The 17,520-nt window shown below is 42.8% G+C and overlaps 1 protein-coding gene across 5 annotated transcripts in view; it reads right to left on the reverse strand.

Annotated features, from left to right (window-relative positions):
* Positions 1 to 5,880, reverse strand: part of PLCE1 (phospholipase C epsilon 1) — a 305,344-nt gene extending 299,464 nt beyond the window's left edge. For 4 of the 5 annotated variants that reach the window (XM_044378042.3, XM_026481690.4, XM_026481691.4 and 1 more), the window contains exon 1: positions 5,509 to 5,880. The gene's annotated coding sequence lies outside the window, so the exon portion shown is untranslated. Of the gene's footprint in view, positions 1 to 5,475 lie in introns of all 5 variants that reach the window. The other variant, XM_057308854.1, reaches the window with a different exon arrangement.
* Positions 5,881 to 17,520: the final 11,640 nt, after the last annotated feature.

Raw genomic sequence — 17,520 nt, forward strand, 5'->3', positions numbered from 1 at the left:
GGGTGTGCATTGGAGGGACGACATTGCCCTCCTTCTCACTGACTCAAATACTCTTTTCCTTCCATACCATAACATACCATTCAGTGGCTGATACTGTCAGATTGAGCCGACAGAAATGCCTGCTTTGGGGAGAGCAGGGTGGGTAACACTTAAGCATGCCAGACTGCTCGGGTTCACATCCTAGCTCTACCATGACTAGCTCTGTAACCTCGGGCGAGTTACTCAACCTCTCCATGCCTCTGTTTCCTTTTCTCTGAGATGCAGATAACAAAAGTATGTATCTCGGAAGGTTACTATGAGGATGACAGGTTCATAGGTATGAAGTACTGAGAACAGTACCCAGCAAGGTTTGCATTACCCATTAGTTGTTCTTGTTCCCTCATGGTGAGAGCTTTTGTTTCACTCCTGACTACTTTCTGGTTTCTCTTCCGTGCCCTCTTAGTTTCGTATTGCTGCTGTGATAAGTTGCCACGGTCTTGGTAGCTTTAACAACACAAATTTGTTATCTTACAATTTTGGAGGTCAGAAGTCTAAAATGGGTTGGTAGGACTGCATTCCTTCTGGCGGCTCTAGGGAAGAAACCATTTTCTCGCCGTTTCCAGCTTCTAGGCAGCCTGCATTCCTTGGCTCATTACTCCTACCTCCTGCTACGGACTCTGATCCTCTTGCCTCCGTTTTATAAGGACCCTCTTGATCAGACTGGGCCCATCCAGATAATTTCCTCAACTCAAAATCTTTAATCACATCTCCCTTTTGTCATGTAAAGTAACATATTTATAGGTTCCGAGGATTAAGACTTGGACACCTTTAGGATTGGCATTATTCAGCCTACCACACACGCCTCCCCAAAGTGTAAAACTGCAGACTGGCAAGACGTAGGTAGGCCCAGAACAACAATATTAGCAGCTAACTTTGTGAGCACTAACTATGCAAAGTGCTTTAAGTGAATTATCTTGCTTAGGTCTCACAGCAACCCTGTAAAATTACTATCCTACAGAAAGGTTAATTGCTTGTCTAAGGTTGTGCAGCTAGTAGGTGGTAAAACCTATGTAAACCAGGTAAGTTTGATTCTAGTGCCCTTGTATTTCACCAATAGGGTGCCTTATTCCTACACCTTAAGTCATTATAACTTGGGGAGGCGGGGGGAAGGGTGGCACCATGATCATTAGGAGCCTTGGAGACTGTACCATAAAAGGTAAAATGTTCCCCGGATACAGAGAGACAGGGGTCCTGCAGAGCCCACACTAAAAGATCCACACAGATAGTGGAACACTCAGAACATTTTCTTATACTCAAAGGAGAAACCTTAGAGGTAATTAAGAATTTCTTCAAATGTGGGTGCCTGGGTAGCTCAGTGTCCCACTCTTGATTTCGGCTCAGGTCACCATATCCCCATATCCAGCTCCTCGCTGAGTTGCTTGTTCCTCTCCCTCTGCCCCTCATCCTGCTCATGCTCTCTCTCTCTCTCAAATTAATAAATAAAATCTTTAAAAAAAAAATTCTTCAAATGTGGTCAAGAAGGGACCACCTGCTCCTGCTACCGCTTGGAGGGAAAGTGAAAAATCCATTCCTGACCCCGGACCAGGTCTGCAGTTCTAGCCAACCTCCAAAAGAAGAGAAGAAGTTACAGTGTCCCCTGGAAATACTTCCAACTGAGTCAGATAGACCCAGATCCTCTGAAACCATACCAGGAAGTCTCAGAACCCCTGCAGGCCACCAGAATGGCCCCACCAGGGTTCGGCAGTCAGTATACACCAGGACCAAACCATCCCCTGTCTCCTACCTCATAACCGTTATGAGTGTATAAACCCTATGTGCCACTGATTTCAACAAGGGCCCGGTAGCTTTACCAATGCCACAACCATGGCCTCTTTTTCTATCGGTTCTTACACAGCGAATGGCTCAAAATAAAATGTAATTGGCACAAGGTGGAAAGGGGCGAGCTAAACAACTGCTAAGCATGCCAATTATGGTGGTGTAACCATTCCTAGCATTTCACCCTCAACTGCTAAACAATTCAGCCAGAGCCCTACCTGAAACTTTCTAATGAGCTGAATTGAAGTTATCTGGCTTCACCAAGCCTAAAAAACGTAGCCATTCATTTGTTCTGGGTGATGAGACCAGAGGCCAATGCAGGATAGCACACTGGTCAAGGGAATGGGCTCTGAAGCCAGCCTGCTCTGACTGACTCCTGGCTCTGGCACTTTCCTGCTATGACTTCACACAAGTTGCTTAACCTTTTAGTTCCTCAGTCTTCCCATCTTCAAAATGGACATGATAATGGAGGCCCATACTCCTTTATCCAAAATAAAAAGTTTTTTTGGCTTTTATAATAGTAAGACAGTACCATAGGCCATATATTACATAACACTGTTGGTAGGATCCATGGCAAACATGTTCATTCTTTCTGAAATAAAAATGTATGAATAGTTCTCACTAGGTGAGAAAAATAAAGATTATGATAACCTCATGTCAACTCAAACCGAATTTTGTAGCGAAATTTATGAAAACCAGTTTTCAGAGCTTGTTTTGATTTCGGAATTGCAGGTAAGGCACTTGCTACCTCATGTTAGAATGAAATGAGTTAACAGATGTGGAGTACTTGGAACACTGGCTTGTAGTAAGCACAACCAACAACTGCTACTATTATTTGCATCTAAATAGATTTGCTAGAGGATTATAAACAGGAACATTTTAATTTATGACTGAATTACGTTTCGACATCAGTATCTTGGCAATTAACAGGCATGAACCCTTCAGAACAATATTCCAGGACAGGATTTCAGAAATGATGGAAATGTTCTGCATCTCCATTGTCTGGTAGGGTAGCAACTAGCCACACATAACTATTGAGCACTTGAAATGTGGCTCATTAATTTCATTTAATTCTAACTAATTTAAAGTTAAAGCAAATAACCGTACGTGGCTTGTGGCTACCATACTGCTAGCACGGCTATAGAGGGCTAGGTTCCAATCTGGCCCATGAAAACCTATTTAAGCCATAACACAGATGAATTATAGCTTTAATAAACATAAGCCTGAGTTCTGCACCCTGAGAGCAGAGAAGACTACATGATGCTGAAAAGAGTTTTCTCTTCCTTTCTAGGCCCCGTGGTTGGCCCATGGCAAAGTACATCTTTGATATCATCTTTTCTCTACTCCCTACTTATCCAACTTCCTTTGTGGGGACCCCACATATCTGAGCCACATGTTTCCCTAAGCCCCATCAATACCTCCCAGCCCTTCTCCCAGAGTACCATGCTCCCCATCACCTGCCTTTCCTCTCCCCAACCGAATTCCCTCTTGTTCAATGCCAAGATCTCGACCAAATGTCAGCAGGAAAGCAACTTGATTAAACAAGCTGCTACTGCTTTTTCTAGCTTTTTCCCTACTTTTTCTTCTAAATTCAGAAGCTCAAAATTGTTGTGTTTCCTGAGAGCCTCCCTCTCCCCCATCCACCCCCAGCAGAGGTAGGCCCAGGCAGAGAGAGACGGAGTCTGGACTGAAGCAGCTGTTGTCCCACATAGGCTGCTTGCCAGCCAGGTGTGTGGAAGGCAGGGACTGCCAATGCACGCGCACACACGTACAGAGCAGCCTCACTCTCTGCTAATATTTCCTTTTGCACAAGTATGGGAAACATTCCCTGCTCTCTGCTTTAAAAACATCATGCACAATTCTTTTCAATTACCCTTTATTCATTTGGAAATGTATAAGTAACAAGTTGCACATCAAATTCATTTTTTAAAGTATACAATGAAAGCCCAGAAGGGACTGTGACAAACAACAGTTGCAAATAGAAAAAGAAAACCAAGCACCTTCACTGGAATCTAGCTTCACCACAACGCACTTGAGCATGGAATTTTTAATGACACAGGTCAACCTTGGAGCACATCCAAGGAGCTTATGTTACTAGAAGGACTGGAAGAACGTCCCTCAGCTCACTCTCACCTCTTACTTGGTCTCAAAGCATGGACCAAAGATAATTATTATGCATGGCTCCTGGGTATAAAGAAAATTTCCTCTATGCCCGTATGTGGAGGACAATGTGAATGGTAAATATGTTTTTCAATAAATACTTTCAATTATATGACTTCCTCCAAAGTAAAGATTTGTGTTAAAGAACCAAAGTCTTAGTCTTAACATTTAATAGCAGCCCATAGTTATTTCAGAGGGCCTTATAGCTGTAAGAACTGTGCTAAGAAAGCCACAGTTTATGCCTTCAGTAGGGAAAATGAGACGTTCACAGAAATAACTTTCAAAGGATAATGGAGAAAGGTCGGGAAAATAAAATGCTGCAGGAATCCCAGCAGGGGAAGGTTGCCTCTTTGGGGCTGGGTTTATCAGAGAGGGCCTCACAGAAGCAACAAAATTCAGCTTGAAGGATGGTTAGGATTTAGAGTGGTGAAATGGGCAAGAAGGGCATTCAGGAAGAGGTAAGGGGAAAGGATGTTCTAGATGGCAGCATCCTCAAGCATTCTTTAGAAAGTATCTGTGAAGACATGGCTGCATACAGACAGCATCCAGAGATAGTTCAACTCCCCATCTCCCTCAGTGACGCACTGTACTGGTATCCATGGGGTCACCTGCATCCACCTCCCAAGACAGGCTTCTCAAAAATTCTCCCTGGTGGGTCCAGCATTCTTGGCCTCCTCTGTGCCCATTCTGCGGTCAGTGGCCCCACCCAATGCCACCAGGAGTTCCGACAAGAAACACAAGGAAAGGCACCTAATCTTGCAGGGAGCTAAATGACCCACAGGCAAATTCTGCAAAATGCAACTACAATTATGGACAGTGTGCAAATAAAACTTTTCAGTGAAGTGAACGCGCCATAACATCTCTTCAGGAAGCTCACTATTGAAAATGACGCTGATAAATCTTCAAATGTAGACTCTTTCTTACACGGAACAATTAGTTGAGTCGGTTGAACCAACTGCCTCATGGCTTAAATTCTAGGCACGGGGGTGGCGGAGGGAGAACCCCATACATGTATACTGTGCACTTAATATTAGCCACAACGGAGGGCTTCTGGCTCTCGTTATTCATTACCATAGCACCAGAGAACATTTAAAAAGACGTGGTCATGCTTCTAGTCACTAAAGTGAGCCCAGGTCCAATATGGTATTTTCTAGGACTTGATGTAGACCGATCTCTCCAGGAACAATCTCGTGGGCACCTTCCTTGAAATACAGTTGCTAGGTGCCGCCTCAAAAAGAGCTTCTGTTTTCCCTCTCTGTACTGGCCGCCTCCACAAGTACACAGAAAATGCGGCGGAGTCTGAGGCAAACGCGTGCGGGAGCGAGACACGCACTCGGGGTGCCCTGGAACCGGAGCGGCTGCCGGCCCGTGCGCCCTCCCTGCCCGGCCTCGGTTCCCCCGGGTGGGGGCGGGGTCCCGCGCCAGGTACGGACCGAGGCGGCTGCCCCCCCGGACCCGCGGGAGTCTCACAGAAAGAGCCCACCTCTCCCCTGCGCCCACCTCAGGAACCGAGCCACACAGTCGCCTCCTCACCTCTCCTCTTCGGGCCAGTCGCGCCGGACTCCCCAAGTGCAGCGTCCCTCTGGGACGCGCCTGTCGCTAGCGGCGTCGGGTGTCCCCGCTACCGTGTGTCAGCGGCGGAGCGGGTGCCAGCAGCGCGCCACAGCCAGGCAAGTGCCCCGGAGGCAGAGCCCGGGGCGCGCCGCCCGCTCGCCCGGGAGCCCGCCGGGGTTCCCCGCCCCCGCCCGCCGCGCTAGCGTGTGCGCCCCCGCGGGCGCCTCTCCTTCGCTCCGCGCCCCTGGCCTCTGCGCTCTGCCGGGACGGGACGGCGGCGCGGGCGGCAGAGGGGCCCCCGCCCTGGGCCGGCCTTTCCCAGAACTCGCCCGCCCCGGGTGAGAGGCCGCGAGCGCCGCCGCGGGCCCCCGGGCGGCCGGGGGAGCGGCCTGAGGCGGGCCCGCCCCCGGCTCGGGCAGCGCGGAGCAGGCGGGGGCGAGGGGCGGACCCGGCCGCCACCCCCGCCAGGGCGGCCAGCCGCGCGACCCCCGCTCGGCCTCGGGCTCCGCCGACCCGCAGCGGCCCGGGCCCAGGCGGGAGCGGGCGACAGCGCTGCCGGGCCACCCGGCTCCGGGGAGGCGGGAACTCTGGGCACCTCAGGCCGCGGGAATTTTTGCCAACACCTTCTCCCCGGGGACGGGTCCTCCTTGACGCTTAGGGAAACTGAGGCTCGTGGCGGATGGGTCACTTGACCAAGGTTACTCTGGTAAATGCAGCACCAAGTCTCGATCCCATTCGGCCAGTCATTAATTTAACAAATTTTACTGAGCGCCATATCGTGCCTGGCGCTGTGCCAAGCTCTGGAAGTACTTTTGCTGCTAATAGTGGCCATTCAGGTCCGTGGACTCCAAATCCAGTGCTCTCTCATTGCTGAAGCAAACATGGGGATGTTCAACCACCGCCAGAAACTACAAGCTCTGCACAGAGCCTTCTCTAGGCGCTGGGTGGCTTGTATACCCCGTTGACAGGAGAGCCAGGGACCTGGAGAAAGGTCAAACTATCATTCCTCCTCCTTTCCCCTAAACCTATTCCTCTTTACCTATTTTGGTGGACAAATGACCTTTCCATAGGTCTGACACCTCCTCGTACATTCAAACAGCACCATTTCCTGTGGCCCATACCCCTCCCATCTGTCCTCTTCTTGGACCCAATCATCCCTCACAGCACAGCCATATTATTTGCCCAACTTAAATCTGTGCAGAAACCTTCACAGGCTCCCTACGGCCTTCCAAACTAACTCCCCGTGACTGTAGGAACCTGCCTCATTCTGGTTAATATGGACCACCCAGCATAATGTCTCTCCCACTCCAACTCAGCACCTGTGTTTAGGCTGAGCCTCTACCTAAAACATCACCATTTCCGCCCACGCACTTTCCTCCTGCCTCAGGTTTGACCCTTTCTCTCAGGTCGCTCTTAAAAGCGACCTCCCCTCCTTTGGGCCTCCAGGGCACAGGAGAGGTTGGAGCAAGAATGCACAAGAGGACACCAAAGAATTTTTGCCTATAAGAAAAATCTGCCAGCCTGGTCCTTAACTGTTTTGCTGTTTTCTCACCACTAGGATTTTAATGAAAATCAACACTACTGCCTCCCTTGAGAGCTGGTTTTGGAAAGGTCTCTGCAGAGGACACTGAGGAAACTTTGTTCATTAAGAGCAGGACAGGTGAGTGGAGGAGCCAGGAAGAAGGAACCATCGCTGACAGTAAACAAGGTACACTGTTTATTTAATATATTGTTTTCCATAATGGTTTTAGAAATCATTTAATGAATCTAGTAATGTCGAACATCATCAGTCACCAGGAGCCCCCAAACACTTGTGCTTTGTTGTTGTTGTTGTTGTTGTTGTTGTTGTTTAAATTAAGCACATGGGAATTAGATTGCTACAAACTGGTGGATGCACAAGCAGTTAACATTGAATCCTCCAAATGAGTCATTGCACTGTTAGTAACCAAGGCAAATCTAAGTCTATTGGATAGAGAAAGTTACCTGAGTGTGATAATCAGCATCATCCCTTGCCTGGGAAAGAGCACCTTCCCCAAATCTCTGCAAAGAGAGCGGCTCCAAATCAATGTCCTTTGCTCGCCCCCTCGTTCCCTCTCTAAATGAGACTGGAGGGAGCCGTGTCCCTGAGGCTGCCTCACCGCATTGGAATGTCTGAGCTAACAGTGCTTCCAGAGGGTTCATTGCTCCTCTGAACAGCACTGCCCAGACTTTCTGGAGATTTTAATTCACTTCCCAACCTCGCCAACAGTTGCACACAAGGTGCCTTTTTTACACCCTGCTCTCTGTTCAGTGAAACATGCAGACCATCTCAGGGGAACAATGGCTCCATTCAAGACTTTTTCAAAAGTACAGCATATAACCTCCATGCTGTGGGTTGCTGCCAGCCATTATCTGGAGGAAGAAAGACTGTCAGATAAAGTGGGGGAATTGGGGGAGCACTGAATAATTTCCATGGAAAATTCAGCTTCAGTAAATTAAGTTACGCATCTTTGTATACGAGATGATTCTGCATAGTCAAAAGCAACAAAAACAAAAGCCCCAAGAAATAATGCTGTGGAAACTTTATTTAAATATAGAGTGTCTGTGTTTGATATTTCAGAAGAAAGCATACATCTTTTTTGAACTTGTTACATAATGGTCTGCATTCGATAGAAATTGATTTAAATAAGTTATAAATGTTGGGACTAGGGAATTTAAGTTGTAAAACCATTTTAAGAAATGGAATCATCTCCCTATTTTCTTCCTCTCCCATACTGTAATTTTTCAGGTTGGGGGGGTGGTCTCTGACTTCATGGTTGTTGCTGCCAACGGGAGGCCCCACACTCCCTACTGCACATATTACAGAAAAAAGATTGGCCCTTTGCCACACTGAACAAGACGGCCATCAGTTAACCCATTTATAAACAAGCCCTGAAGTCTGCACAGGCATCACTGACAAATGTATTGATCTTTGCTAAACAGTAGCTAATTGCCAGGCAGAGGTATTTGCCAACAGACATCTTGGTAGCCTTGAAAACCAAGAACGGAAAGAACAAGCCAGCCCTTACTTTAAGAATCACCATCTTCTCCCCTTTGAAGTCACTGCATCTGATTGTGCTGGGTTTACCAGCTGTCTGAAAATAGGCTCGTGCGTTCAGATAGTGGGAGAGAGCCATAAACAAGCTTTTTAGAGTTATTTCATATGTGATGGTGAAGTATTAAGGGAGTTTGAGGTTGGTGAAAAACAATCCATTTGTTAAAGTAGTAAGTAACTCTACTTCTCTGAGATGCTTAGGAGTGATGGTGGAGGAGATCTGGTGGGAACAGTGGGCCAAGCAGGGAGAGACAATTCTAAACGTTATCTGTCAGCATAGCCGGTATTAGGGGCACAGACTCTGGTGTGGGACCACTTGAGTTGAAATCCCCAATCTACCCCCTTGGTGTGAGCCCTCAGGCAAGTTACCTACCTGTCTGTGCCTCGTTTTCCTCCCTGTAAACTATACCTACTCCCAAGGGCTATTGTGAGGATTGAAATGAATTAATCTATGTGGAACATAGAAGGAGGGGTTCCAGCTGATGGTCCCAGCTAGGGTCCCAGCTGACAACCAGCATTAACCCTGGACATGTGAGTAAGTGTGCCTTCAAGAGGATTCTGGGGCCCTAGCCTTCAAGCAAGCTACCCTAGCTCCGGCAAGTAGAGCAGACAAAAGCTATCCTTGACAATCCCTGCTCAAATTGTAGGTTTGTGAGCAAAATAAATGTTTTCAGTCTTTTAAGCCACAAGTTTTGGGATAATTTGCTATATAGCTTTAGCAACTGGAAAATAGGTGTGGGTGATAGGAGGTAGTTAGAGATTTTAGAAGCTTATGAAAGATTTCTACTGCTTGCTTCTATGTTCACAATGAAATGGCAAACAATGTCCTCAGGTGAGAGTAAAAATATGGTAGGAGGTGCAAAAAGTTTGAGAGAGAAGGTATGAAATACTCCTTTAGGAAAGAGGGAGAGCGAATGTAATAATGAATTATAATGCCAGGCATTAAGTGTTCAATTGTGGTCGTAAATATAAAGTGAGCTCAGTCATTGTGATGGTACATTTTTCTCCAGAGGGTTAGCCACATGGATACATGGAAGAAAAAAATATACCTCCTGAAAAAGAAAAGGTAAAATTATGACCACCTGCAGAAAAAATGTGATTATGTTTCTAGATAATACAAGACAAAAGTACAAAATACTTAAAATTAATGAAAACTTACTAGAGTCACTGGATATAAGTGAAATATTCAAAACCCAGCAGCTTTTCTATATAACACTAATATCTACTTAGAGATATATTGGGGTGATCTCATTCATAACAGCAACAAAAGCATTAAAATATGGAAATTAAGGATAATCATGATGATATACATACATGTATATACATGTGTATGCACACATACACGTGTCTAATCATTTTGAAGAAATTAGATTTGAGTAAATAAAGAGAGGCATCCTGTTCATTTATGGGGAGACTTAAAGATTGAAAAATGTCGATTTTTAGTAAGTTAATATTTGACATTTAACAAAAGCCCTCTAGAACTTTTTTTTAAAAAACTTGCCAGAAAATGCTGATCCTGCTGAAACCAAGGTGATCATCAAATTGTGTTTCATTATAATACTCTCCCTCTTTTTACTTGTGTTTACAATTTTCCATATTGAGAAGTTTTAAAAAACTTGACTGAAAATTTCAACAAATCGTTAAAAAAAATAAATGATTGGCTAAAAGAATGTTGTAAAAGAAAGACATTAGGAGGGGAGCAAAGGTGACATTTCAGCATCAGTAGTGACTGTCCAGGGGCAGAGGTCATGTGGTAGCAGTGAGCATCCAGTGGAGAAACACCAGCAGCTGGTCCTCAGCTGACCGTTCCTGTCATATGAGCATGGTTGTGTCTTCCCTTTCTTGGTTCCAGCCACTTTCTGAGCCTGATGCTCCAGGCTTCCCAGTGATTCTGATATAATATATTTTTTTTCTACTTAAGCTATCAAGAATTGGTTTCCGTGGGGCGCCTGGGTGGCGCAGTCGTTAAGCGTCTGCCTTCGGCTCAGGGCGTGATCCTGGCATTATGGGATCGAGCCCCACATCAGGCTCCTTCGCTATGAGCCTGCTTCTTCCTCTCCCACTCACCCTCCTTGTGTTCCCTTTCTCGCTGGCTGTCTCTCTCTGTCAAATAAATAAACAAAATCTTAAAAAAAAAAAAAAAGAATTGGTTTATGTTTTTTGCAACCAAGAAATCTGACTTGAACAGTTTAGGAAAGAAAAAACATACTTATAATAATTCATAGGCTAAAGGAAAAAAATCATAACAGAAATTCTCAAATGTTTAGAACTGAATGACAGTTATTAAAAAATAACAAACTACATACCCAAACTTGTTGGCTATACCTAAAGCAGTACTGAAGGGAAGTTTATAACTTTTAAACGCATTTATTCGAGGGGAGTCTGGGTGGCTGAGTCAGTTGATTTCAGCTCGGGTCATGAACTCAGGGTCCTGGGATTGAGCCCTGCATCAGGCTCTACACTCAACAGGGAGTCTGCTTGAGAATTATCTCTCTCTCTATCCCTCTGCCCCTCCCCCTCCTTCTCTCTCTCTAAAACAAATAAATCTTTTAAAAAGCATTTATTAAAAAAGAGGAAAGGTGTATATTAAACTCTGTAAGCGTTCAACACAGGAAACTAGTCAGAAAACAACAGACTAAAGCCTAAAAGAGAAATAATACATTATTTAAATAGAAAACCAAAAAAAGTTGGATTTTTTAAAACACTAATAAGCTGGGTAAGCTTTTAGCAAGAATAATAAAGATAAAAGAAAAAATACATAAATATATGGTGTGAGAATAGTTGTAAAATTTATATTTATTGAAGGGTGATGTAGTGTCAGATGAAGTATTTGACATGATTCATTTAATCCTCACAATAGGCTCATGAAATAAACCCTATTAAAATTCCTATTTACACGATAGGAAACTGAGGCACAGAGGAGTTAAGTAATTTGCTGAGGTTTCATGGCCAGTTGTAAAAAGACTGTAGGCAGTTTGGCTCTAAAGAAGTTGGACATAACTAGGATTATAGTAAAGAGTAAAAGATCACAAGACAACTCTATGAAAAAATCTCATGCCATTAATTTTAAAAAGAAATTAAATGGACAATTTTTAATGTGTTAGGTTCTTGTGAGTTTTTTTTTTAAAGATTGATTGATTTGAAAGAGAGAGAGAGCGTGAGTACATGCACGTGGTGGAGGGGCAGAGGGAGAGGGGAGAGAGAATCCCAAGCAGATTCCACACTGAGTGTGGAGCCTGATGCAGGGTTCAATCCTTGGACCCTGAGGTCAGGACCAAGAGGAATGCTTAATCAACTACACCACCCAGGTACCCTGGTTCTTCTTAGTTTTCAAAACAAATTTATTTACTTAAAAGCTATCACAAGCAGTGTGATTCCTCTGACGTTGTTGTTTTTCAAGGTTGTTTTAGCTATTCTGGGTCCCTTGCATTTCCATATGAATTTTAAGATTGGCTTGCCAATTTCTGCAAAAAAGACAGCTGGGATTTTGGTAAGGATTAACTCTGTAGATCACTTTGAATCAGTTCATATCTGTAGATTAAGGAACATGGACACGAATTCAAAAGGTGCAAAAAGTAAGTTTCTCTCTCTCCATCTCCCTGACCCACACACAACTTAGGTATCCTCCCAGAGCTGTTCTATGCAGATTCAAACATTTATTTGTACCTTCCTTTTAAAAGTATATCAGTAACCCACTATATTTTATGCACCTTGATGTTTTCACCTAACAGAGTGCCGTAGAGATTTTCCCATAATAGTACAGAGTGCTGTTTCCTTTATTAACAGTTGCAACCCAGTATGTAGCCGTCCCATTATTTACATATCCAGTACTCTGTTGATGGACATCTAAGTTGCTTCTATCCTTTTGCAATTACAAAAAGGGCTGCTGCAACGAATAGCCTTGTATGCACATCATTTTACTCACCCATGAGTAGTATTTCTACAGGAGAAATTGCTATAAGTTGAACTGCTAGGTTTCAAAAGGTTTCAAAAGTTTTAAATTTAAAAGTTGCTGCAGGATTGACCAGGTTAGGGGTTGTAACAATTTGTATTTCCACTGGCAATGTATGTGAGTGCTTGTTTTCTCACCTTCTCCAATAAAGTGCTTTTCAAACTTCTTGAGGCTCTTCCAACATGGAATTATAGGATTTCCCTTCAGGGTGTGTCATTTTCTTTGGCATCTTGCCTCCTTTGTGGGATGTTTGCAGCCTTGGGTATCTTCTTTAGGGACCTTCCCACACCTGCTTAGCATTCTCTGCTTTCGGCATCCTTTCTTTGTGTATTTAAGAGATGTCTGAGGCCAATCTTAATTTATTTCTTTTTTTAGATTATGTGATCACTTTCCTCAGTGCCTTAAGGACTGTTTTGTTTTCTTTAGCGTCTGACATAGAAGAGCCAGGGTGACTCTGTGCTAGTGGATAAAGGAAGGAGGCATACCTTCCCAAATATAAGAACTTTATAACTTTTAGACAAGAACATAGGATGAAGGTCTGCAGTCCCAGATTAGAAAAGGAGTTTTTTGATGAAGTTTTTTAAAAAGCTAAATAATAAGAGAAAATTGGTAAATTCGGCTTTTACTATATAACCTGTACAACCATAGGCGTTGTTAACAAAGTTAAAACAAAATCCAAAGATTAGAAGAGGAAAATTGCAACATAAAGACTGTTTTGAAATCAGTAGGAAAAATAGAAAATGGGCAAATGATACGAACAGGTAATTGATGGGGGAAAAAATAAACAGAAAGGACAATAAGCATATGAAAGCATGCTAAACCTCATTTATAATCTCTGAAAAACTAAAATATTTTAAAGTGAGATAGCTTTTACACCAGCTTCTTGGCAACAATAAATACAGTCTAGCAAGAAAAAAATGTTAGAATTACGGGACGTGGTAATTTATATACTGTTGCTGGGGCAGTAAATTGGTACAAACACTTTGAAAAGAAGTTAGGCAGTATCTGGTGATGTTGAAGATATCCTTATACTACAAATCTAGTTTCACATTTAGGTATATACACAGATTCATCGGTTGTAACAAATGTACCACTGGGGCAGGATGTTGATAATGGGAGAGGCGATGCCTGTGTCCCCACAGACAAGAGGTATATGGGAACTCTGTACTATCTGTTCAATTTTGCTATGACCCTAAAATTGCTCTAAAAATTAAAGTTTATTAATTAAAAAGATATCTAAAACAAATATGTTTCCCCTATGTATCCACCTCTCAGAATGAACAAATATAATTGTTCATTCTGAGAGGTGGATACATAGTTTTTATTACTTTCTGCACATTTCTGTGTTTGAAAATATTCTCAGTTCTACAAAAAGAAAAATATATAATATGATCACAAGACTAAACTGAGCAAAATAATAGAAAACATGGATTTGAAAATAAACCAAATACACACATGCATATATATAATATATATAGGTTAAAAAATGACAAAATAAATGACACATCAATGGGAAAGGGATGGATTATTAAACAATTGGAAATATTAGGAAAATTGACTATTTAACAAAATATCAAGTAAGAATCTCACCTCACTCACACACATCAAATAAAGTTCAGAAGAATAAATAACTAAATGTTAAAATGAAACCAATAACATAAAAAAGTAAAATGAAGTGGAGGTGAATATTTCATTTGTCTAATTGTGAGAAGGTGCTTACTAAGTCTTAAAAGCAATGGAAGGAATTTGAACGAATGTTTAAAAACAAAAATATTTAAAACTGCATGTTAAGGTATCAAAAACACAAAATTAAAAACACAAAAACCAAACTGCATAGTAAGCATGAATGATTTTTATGGTCTTAAAATAAGAGAAAAACTGAAGCCAAGAAATTAAATCTAAAGGTATCCCCAGTTAGCCTTCTCCTGACTCCTCACCCAATTCATGCCACTGCACCATTTTCCCTAATCACCAGACTTAAAATTCTCAGGAATGTTTAGCTGCTCAGAATTTTTCTCTGCAACTCCATCAATATATTGACAAACATATTTTCAACTGTCACTAAGTATGCACTATGTATCAAGCACTCTGTCAGGTGCTTTTCCATACTTTATTTCCCCACTCTACAGCACCAGCATTTTCTCCTTTTCATAGATGAGGAATCTAAAGTTCAGAAATATGAAGCAATTTTTCTTAGTTTAACTGTGGGCTGCAACTCATTAATGGGTCATGAGATCAATTTAGTGGCCATGGCTAGCAGCTTTAAAAAAATGAAATAAAATAGAAGAGAAAATATCAAAATACATCATGTATGCTAAGAGTAAGAACTGTTTCATTAACCTTTGATTCAGGACTGTGTGAGAGAGAGAGAGAGAGAGAGTCAGTCCTGGAACACAATGTAAACATTTTTTTATACTGTGTGTCACATTCAGGAAAGTTTGAATGCCACTGTCTTACTTAGTATGAGGAGCGCCAGTATTCATATCCAGGGCGTGGGTCTCTTATGCCTGTAGCCTGGCTATGTTACTGCTTACTATTCAACCTGACATTTGAGGCTCTCCATTACCTTCCCCTTCCTGTCTTTTCAGCCTTATTCTCCACTTCTTTCACCCAGCCACGGGCTACCATTTTCCCACATTTTCTCAAGATGTTCTATGGTTAAGCCTTGAATCAAATGGTTTCTGCCATTGGTAACCTGTCACATTTACTGGGTGAAAAACCTCCAGAGAATCATCCTCTCATCTTTTACATGAGCCATATACAACCACACATTTCTGTTTTGATTTTAGAGAAGGAGGATGCATTCTTATAAATAAGATTTATAAAATGCATGCCTTTATATTGGATTATACTTTGGTGGAAAGTTAGGTACCCTTCAACACTTTCAGGTCACTAAGCTATTGAGTAAATCTGTGATAAAGGACCAAGAGTGGCACCAGTAGTAGCAAACATTTACTTACTACGAGGCGGGCTCTGAGCTAAGCTCTTTGTAGGCATGACCTCATTCATGTAGGCATGAATCATTGGCCCCATTTTATAGATGAGAAGTCTGCAAGTTAAATTTGCCCAAGTTTGCATAGCTAGTAAGTGGAAGATCTACTTTTCAAAGCCAGTCTGTGTTTTTCCAGAACCTGTTTGGTTAACCCCTATTATTATACTGCCTTTAGGCCAATGTCTCTGAAAAACACTCTCTGATTGCTTAGTTTTCAAGCTCATGAAATGGGTGGGGAAACTTGAGGGCTGGGGGGCTGTTCACATGGTGAGTACCTGAGGAAAAGCTACTTCAGAGGGTTGAAGTGAACTTGGAAGGGGGGTTATCTGATCTGATGTGAGGCAGCAGCACAGCTGGGATGGAGAACAAGAATTATTGTTGGAACAGCCAGGGTCAGTGATATGAAAGTGATCCTGATCATTGAATCTAAAATTAAAGACAAGAATCAAAATGGAACAGCAAGCAGTTGGGAGAAGGTAGTTCAGAACTAAGGCAACAAACAACAGACTCAGGTACGGGAAGCTTCTTGCTTATACTTGGGGACAAGGGACTTGAAGGTCGTCAGAAGTCATGGGGCACTGTCTCCCCTGTGCCTCACTGGGGGAGCAGCAGCTTGGTTTCTACCAAGCAGACAGGCAGGTGACAGTGTGCAGGAACATTCCTCTGAAGAAGGAATGCTGCCGTTGTCATTGCTGTGGGAACCCAACATGGGAGGCAGATGACCTTTCCAATCACCCATCCTCTAACCATGAATACTTGGAATAGACCATTGCCCAAGTGAAACCAGTTGCTGTGTATTTGTAACTTCGCTTGCCCAGTGAACTCAGAACACCATGGAGGGCTGAGCATTGACAAATAATGAATAATAATAATACATATTTACTGTGTGTCTCCTATGTGAAGGTTTTTTAACACATTCTCTTCTTTTGCCCTGGAAAGAACAAACAAGTTCAACTTCAAACTTACAGGGGACACACACTTCAGGTCCCACCGAGGTCCTCTCTTTGAGCTATGTCAAAGCTTCATAGATGGAGAGGCATTTCTCAAGATACCTTCCCATACATGGGAGGTAATTGTTCCACAGGTAATCAGTAGTGAGTTTTTAAAGCGTGTTTTAATTTTACCACGTCATCTTATTTTAGTTTCTACATAGCTGTTTTTTTTTTAACAGCCTAAGATATTTTCCTATTTATTTGTTTATTGTCTGACTCCACTCATTATCATTTCCCAGCTCCTTTGATACAGGCTGGCACTAAATGGCATCTCCGTGGATACTGGTTGAAAGGACGAGTGTGTAAATGAATGAAAACCAGAAGTGAGATCTATAATTTAAAGATACTGTGCATAAAGATATGCTTCCAATTAAACAAAATAATTTCAAAAAGAGTCATTGTAGGATACTTTTAAATAGTCCCACTAATACCTAAAAACATGACTTAAGTAAAAAAAAATGACTTATTTCACGAAGTGCTGGTGTATGCTTTCTTTTCCATGGAATACAGCTGCTGTATAAACTACAGCACCCTTGAATATACTATCCAGAATATAAATCCCTCACTGTATGATCCAATCAATGGGTAAAGTAAAATAAGCACCACCTTTGTGACTGAAGTGGCCAGAAACATGCACCAGGAAGGGCAACAGTGAGAACTACCTGAAATAGACATCTGACAGTGTTCTCGGGCACAACTTACAGGAGAGATTTGGGAGCATACTGTGTGTTATCAGGAAGTATCATCGCAGAGGTAAAATGGAAGTATCAATACCTCATTGAGTGATCGAAGACTGTATTCATTTCCTATTGCCGATGTAACAAATTACCACCGATTTAGTGGCTTAAAACAACACAGGTTTATTATGTTATAGTTTTAGAGATTGGAAATCCAAGTTCAGTCTCATTGAGCTACAGCCAAAGTATCAGCAGAGCTGATCCCTTCAAGAGGCTCTAGGGGAGGATGTTTCTTGCCCTTTCCA

This window comes from Ursus arctos, unplaced genomic scaffold (genome assembly GCF_023065955.2).
Source record: "Ursus arctos isolate Adak ecotype North America unplaced genomic scaffold, UrsArc2.0 scaffold_7, whole genome shotgun sequence".
Taxonomy (NCBI): Eukaryota; Metazoa; Chordata; class Mammalia; order Carnivora; family Ursidae; genus Ursus; species Ursus arctos.